Source organism: Chiloscyllium punctatum, chromosome 31 (assembly GCF_047496795.1).
Source record: "Chiloscyllium punctatum isolate Juve2018m chromosome 31, sChiPun1.3, whole genome shotgun sequence".
Lineage (NCBI taxonomy): Eukaryota > Metazoa > Chordata > Chondrichthyes > Orectolobiformes > Hemiscylliidae > Chiloscyllium > Chiloscyllium punctatum.
Window position 1 is genome coordinate 2,088,950 of NC_092769.1, and position 7,301 is coordinate 2,096,250.

Sequence of the window (7,301 nt, forward strand, 5' to 3'; positions counted from 1 at the left end):
CAGGGATATGTTCCCCTCCCCACCCCTATCCACTTTCTGCCAAGACCGTTTGCTCCGTGACTACCTAGTTAAGTCCGCACCCTTCAATGACCCACCCTTCCCTCCTAACACCTTCCCCTGTCACTGCAGGAATTGCAAAACCTGCACCGATATCTACCTCCTCACCTCTGTAAAAGGCTCTCATGGAGGCTTCCACATCCATCAAAATTTCTCAAAAATTTCCACACATGTTATTTCTTGCATACACTCCTCCCGATGCGGTCTCCTCTAAATTGGAGAGAGTAGATGTGTTCTCATAGAGCACTTCACTGAATATCTCCAGGATACCGCAAGAATCAACCCCAGTGTCCCATGGCCAAACATTTCAACTCCCCCTCCCACTCTCCCGAGGACATGTAGGTTATGGGCCTCCTGCATCGCCACTGCCTCACGACCCGATGCCTGGAGGAAGAAAGCCTCATAATCTGCCTCGGGACTCTTCAAACCCATGGCATCAATTTGGAATTCACCCGTTTCCTCATTTCCCCACCCCCTACCTTCCCCCAGTTCCCACCTTCCAGCTCAACGCCGTCTTCCTGACCTATCCCACCTGTGCATCTTCATTCCTACCTGTCCACTCCACCTTCTTCTCTGACATTTCATGTTCACTCCCCACCTACATCCACTTACAGCACTCTTAGCTACCTTCTCCCCAGGCCCACACCCTTCCCAATTATTTCTCCATCCCATATGCTGCAATCTCATTCCTGATGAAGGGCTTTTGCCTGAAACGTCCATTTTTCCTGCTCCTCAGATGCTGCCGGACCTGCTGTGCTTCTCCAACACCACTCAAATCTTGAGGGGAAACTTTTCATTGACACGGTGTACGGATATTTTCTGTTGTTGACCACAGGCTGTGGATGAGAGCAGAACTTTAGCAACCACCAGGTTAGGGAACCGCTAAAGGACTGAGCACAAGTCTGGTCACCGCATAAATCAACATTTTTTTAAAATGTAAGATAAAATATGGAAGGCTGAAGGATGCAACTTTGCCCATCAAGACCGTTTCACCAATGAGTTTATCACTGATTCCTTTCCAAGTCAGGGTGCTATGGGCCTTGGAGGGTAACTTAAAACTGGTGGCGTTTCGTTGCATCTTCCTTATTATTTTTCGTTGTCCTTATAGTCAGAACAGCTGTTGAGTTTTGAAGGTTCTGTCAAAAATGCCCAAATGACTTACTCCTGTGCATCTTGTAGTTGGTGCACTCTGCTGCAATTGTGCCTTAGCGGTGTGGGAATGAATATTGCAGGTATTGAAGAGGGCACACTCAAGTGACTGCATTGTCGTGGACGGTGTCCATTTCCTTAAGTGTTATTGAAGCTACACCCATCGCAGCAAATGGAGAGAGTTATGTTCCACATCCCATTTGTGCCTTGCAAATGATGTAGGATTCACAGAACAATGAGTTGAGTTTATAATCAAAAAAATGTCTCAAGAACATGTTGTTGTTGTCAAAGTGTTTATGTAGCCAGCTTCTATCCGTTTTTGCCCAAAATAATATCTCTGTGGACGATTACACAGGGTAATATGTACAGTAAAGCCATTGAATGTCAGTGGGATATGATTAGAGTCTCATTTCTCAGAGTTATCATTACTCGATTTCGTCCTTGTGTGGACTAATCTGATTCCAGTCGCTGTCTGATTTCAAGTTCCAATTCCCGTCTATGCTTGAAATTCTAACCGTTTATTCACATAAATGTCTCCCCCTGCCTTAATAATATGTAAGGACGCTGCTGGGGGTGAACATGTTGTCAACACTGGAGAAAATGGAGCTTCGTGGAATGATTGGTTGGGCTGGGATTATTCTCCTTGAAACAAAGGAGGCGGAGGGGAGCTCTATAATCACGCAATAACATAATAACATTCATAAACGGTCAATATTCATGGGACCTTGACAGGGTAGTTATGGGCAGGTGGTTTACCCTCTGGTATGAGGAGAGCACCAGAGGACATGAACTCAGAATTAGATATTGCCTACTTAATTCAGAAATGAGGAGTAATTTCTTTGCTCGGGGGCCAGTGAATCGGTAGAACACCTTGCCGAAATTGTTGTTGAGGCTGAGTTGTGTATTTTCAAACTGTGCCAGACAGATATTTAATCAGAAAGACGATGAAGCTTTGTCGAGGCAATGCAGAAGAATTGAGCTGAGGATTATCAGATCAGCCATGAGTTCATTGAATGGTGGAGCAGACTCGATGGGCTGATTGGCCGACTTCCAATCCTACATCATTTGGTCTAACGCCTTATTTTATTGATAAATTTAGAGTTCTGAGGGGATGGGATGAAGTGATATAAAGGGTTTCTCAAACTGATCAGACAGATCAGGAACTAGGCTCATACGTTCATGAAGAAGAAATGTGCTGTGGTCTGAAGACAACAAAAGGCACTGGGTACACCACAGATGGGTATGTGCAGAAGTTGTAATTACGAAAGAAAATTTGTGGATCTTATATTGTTGCCAAGTTGGTGATCATGCTGGATAATGGATCACGGGATGTTTCATACAGCAAAAGTTTGTGAAAGAATGAAAGTTTCGTTTCATTGGAAAAGTTGTCTGCGGTTTCAATTCAATTGACTGTTTGAAATACTGATCAGAACTTTGTGTGGAGTATTACATTAAAATTCACAATCCCACTGGATAAACTATTGCACTCGATCTCTCCTTATTTATTTCACTTTCTATGGGTAAATTCATAGAAAGACAAGATGGAATGAAAGGAGGAAAGAAATGTTTGCATCCTTTTCATTATCCCAATTTAACTTACAACAGAAACAAATTGCTTTACTTTGCTTTGATGAGGTATCGATTTATCACAAATCTCCGGTGCAATGAAGGGCATCAGCAAGATTCTCCATCCAGTGTATACTGAAGATGCGAGGCACAAAGGGAAACCACAGCTGCGTTTGATAAAAGTAACAGCGAGAGTAGGATTCAAATCCACACATGCGCAATGGAAGAGCAACCCACTGCCTTCACCTCTGGGCCACTTCAGCCCATGGCAAAGGCGCTCATCTGTGACCACATCAAGATTACATACGGGGCACCGAGAGGATAAGATATTCCCTGAGCGGAATCGAATCCATACCATTATGTTACGTTTTTCAGTGGAATAATAATAGCAGGAAAATCCAAGGAATTGACCTCGTCCTTGGAAGGAATACCTTATCCTTGATTTTTTCCGAGTCGGAACTGTCTCAGAATGAACCAGCAAACATGAAATTCCCGTCACATTCACACACACATTTAGTCTTGACGCATACTTTCTTCAGACAGTTTCTCTCTCCCGTGAAGAAGTATATGCAGAGAGAGAAGTGAAGGTGATGTTTTAGCTCAATGGGCTTTCTCATATGGCTGAACGTAAGCTGGGTAAAATTCCTGGAAATGCAGTTTTGTTCGTTTCATTTTACTAATTTTGCTGCAACTTCACTCTGTTCATTGCAATGATCGGAAATGAATTGGACTTATATGATTGGAACGCTTAATGTTGTATTCAATTTTGCTCCGAATTTATTTCAGCTTAAAGAAAATACTGATGAGAAAAACAAAAGGTTAAACTACAAAACAAGATGCCAGTTTTGATGCTCAGTTACGTTGGCAGATTTCAGTGGGTATCAAATGAACCCAACATCATGGCGATCATCCTCCCATCTTTAAGCCATGGGATTAAAGCAGGAAATCAATCTCCAAGAGACGGGTCACTTCCGAATCATTATGGAATAGCTTTCCTTGACAATATACAAAATCCGCTCCGTTCCATTTATATTGCTTCATGTGGAATATTAATAGAAATCTTTTAAGACTCTGAGTTTTTTTTTTGCTGAATCTTACTCAGCTGCAGACGTTTCCGATATTTCTTTTCATCTGAAGTCGTCCAAATTCGACATTGTTTCCTCGCACCTTCTACCTCCTACACCCCACTTTTACACTTTTACCTGGCCACAGGCTGTCTCTCTCCTGGTGAAACTCGCTGCTTGTGTGTCTCTAAATGTGCCTTTCCAAATATTTTGGAAACGGGTTGTCTGAGTGACAGAAATTCTGTTCCCATTATTTCTACATCAATGGTTTTGAAATCTTGACTTTCAGAAATTTATGAACTTGAAAGAGAGAATTTACCACATATTTACTCTCTCCAAACCTCAAATACTCCGGAAAACTTCCATTCGGTTTTCCTTGGTTTAGTTTCAAATTTTCCAAAACACAAATAAATAAAATTCCATCCCCACTAAACGCCGTCAGCATCGTCTCCAATGTTTTAGCAGCCCAGTAAACGCTGGCAGTGTCCTCTGATAGAATCACAGATTCCCTACAATGCAGAAAGTACAATTCAGCCAATAGATTCTGTAGGGACACTCTGAACAGCATCTCAACCAGATCTCGCTCCCGTTTGTATCCCCGCAGGCCTCTGGCTTGTGATTTCAAATAAACCTGCTGGAATAAAACCTGGCCTCGTGTGACTGCTGAGCTTATCACTGCGTTACCCATGGATAATTCACTTAACTTACTGAATTCACTCCCTGGACTCATCAGCGCAACTTAACATGGCCAATCTACCTAACCTACAGACTTAAGAGCATTGGGAACCACTGTAGTGTACCATCACATTGAACTCTATCTGTATCATGTGTAATGGCTTTACCCAGTGGTAACTCATCCTAGTGAAAGCCTGCTGCGCCCACCAACCCGAATTCAATGCATCCAAACGCGGTTCTACGCTGTACAACCTCATTAGTGCTGCTGGAAATGTTTCTGCACTCAGATCTGAATGGGTTTACTTTGTTTTCTTCCTCAGATTCCTGCTTTAAATAAACACATCAGTCAGGAACAACTGTATAAAATGGATTTCATTGCAACGCAAACACAATGTGCAGTTTGCTGAAGTTACGTGTTTGCACTGTCACTGGCACTCTCTCTCCCCAGGAGCTCCAGTCCGTCTCCACGCTGATTCAGACAGCACTGTCCTTCCTGTGACATATCCAATCGAGAATGGAAGGCCAAGCATTAATAACTTTCAGTTGCGAACAAAGCGACAGGTTTAACACCTTTACGATGCCCCCAGCGGAGAGTTGTGCCCTGTGACAGGCGGAGACACTAACCACGATACTGTGGAGGACAACGACATCGAAGGTGGCCCTTCAGCCTGTTGTGGCCACACTTGTCCAACACAACTGCATTACGACCTGAATCAAGATTTCCACCGTTTAGCCCATAGTCTTATTTATTTTGGCATCACAAATACACATCTCAATTTTTTAAAAACGTTAGAACGATTTCCGCCTCTCTGACCCTTTCCGCAAATCTACTCAAAACTTCCTGCCTTTTTCCGAAGTCTCTTGGCCCCAGTGTTCGAACTCTCCATCAATAACAAATTCTTCTTTCAGTCTATCCTATCCATATCCCTCATTATTTTGTACATCTCAGTCATGTCTTCTCCAATCTCCTCTGCTCGGCGGCAAACAACCCCAGTGAACTCCTCACAACTGAAACTCTTCAGCCCAGACAATATCCCAGTGAATCTTTTGCAGCGTTCCCAGTGCGATCATATCCATGCAGTACTCTGAATTGCAGAACTGCGCAAAGTAATCTAGATAGAGCCGAATGAACTTTTTTTTTTCTATTCCGTTACAGTATGAGGGCGTCGCTGGTTCGGCAGTATTTATTGCCATCCCTAATTGCACAGCGGGTTGTTGAGACTCAACCATATTGTAGTGAGTCTGGAGTCACATGGAGGCCCTAACAGGTAAGAATGGCAGTTTCATTCCTTAAATTACGTCAGATGTTTTTTTTTCAACAATTGAACATGGATATATAGGAGTTTTTAGATTCGTAATTCCAGATATTTGTTGAATCCCAATTTTACCACCTAGCATGGTCTGAGTCAAACCCGAGTCCATGGTGTCTGAATCAACAGTCCAGTGGTCAGTGGTAATAGCGCTCGGCCATTGCAGAAAAGCAGTGAAACTGATCATATCCAATGAAGTCGCTTTTCCCCGATACTGTTCTGTGCCATTTTCCTGAGCTTGACCCCCCCCCCCCCAATAATATCTGGTCCATATCAGTAAAAGCTGCTACATGAGTATTGATCTCAGAACAGCGGTAACCAAATGGATCAAATGGTCTGTAGGTCCCGGTGGTGGGGTTGGGGCATGTTCACCCAGCAACAGTGACCGCAGCCACACAGACTGATCGGTATTAATGGGAGAGTCTGTAATAGATTCTGCAGTGCCTTAGTGAAATAGGAAATGACTCCACAAACACATGATGAAAGAGTAGCGCTCCGAAAGCTAGTGCTTCAATTAAATCTGTAAGATCATAACCTGGTGTTGGGTGATTTTTAACTTTGTACTCCATAGTCCAACACCGGCATCTCCAAATTAATGACATGGGGGTATGGGATGGAAAGTTCAGTTAGTGATCGTAGGAGGGAAGAAATCTATGAGAACGGGTGGATTTGAATTCTGACATATGACGCACAGAGAAGCAGAGCTTGAAGGAAAAAAAATCACCTTAGCGAAAATCAAAACGTTAAAACTACTGATTCCTTTGTGTTTCACAAAAGACTGGGACAAATAGAGTGATTACTGCCGTGACTCGGATTCGAACCGAGGTTGCTGCGGCCACAACGCAGAGTACTAACCACTATACGATCACGGCACCCCACAGATAAACGCCCTTAGCACGCACCATAAGTACAGTTTCATAAGAAATGTTAGGCAGAGCACCAAATGCACAATATCAGTGCGAAGTGAACAGTGGCAAATATGTGGGAACTCAGAATGGGCTGACCGTTTAACATCGGTGCTCACAGAGGCCGTGGTGATTCCATCATTAATGTGCTGAAGGCTGAGGTAAATAGATTTCTCCAAAACATCAAAGAATCTGGGGACAGTGCAGCTTTTGTTACCTGCACATCCACCAATATCATTTATTGCATCCGTTGCTCCCGGCGCGGTCTACTGTACATTGGGGAGACTGGACGCCTCCTCGCCAGAGCGCTTTAGGGAACATCTCTGGGACAACCGCACCAATCAACCACACCGCCCTGTGGCCCAAAATTTCAACTCTCCCTCCCACTCTGCCGAGGACATGGAGTTCCTGGGTCTCCTTTTGATTAGATTACTTACAGTGTGGAAAGAGGCCCTTCGGCCCAACAAGTCCACAGCGACCCGCCGAAGCGCAACCCACCCATACCCCTGCATCTACCCCTTACCTAACACTCCGGGCAATTTAGCATGGCCAATTCACCTGACCTGCACATCTTT

At 43.9% G+C, this 7,301-nt stretch overlaps 1 non-coding gene across 1 annotated transcript; it reads right to left on the bottom strand.

Annotated features, from left to right (window-relative positions):
- Nucleotides 1-6,621: 6,621 nt before the first annotated feature.
- On the bottom strand, nucleotides 6,622-6,693 carry trnah-gug (transfer RNA histidin (anticodon GUG)). The gene has a single exon. It is a non-coding gene; the product is annotated as a tRNA-His (tRNA).
- Nucleotides 6,694-7,301: the final 608 nt, after the last annotated feature.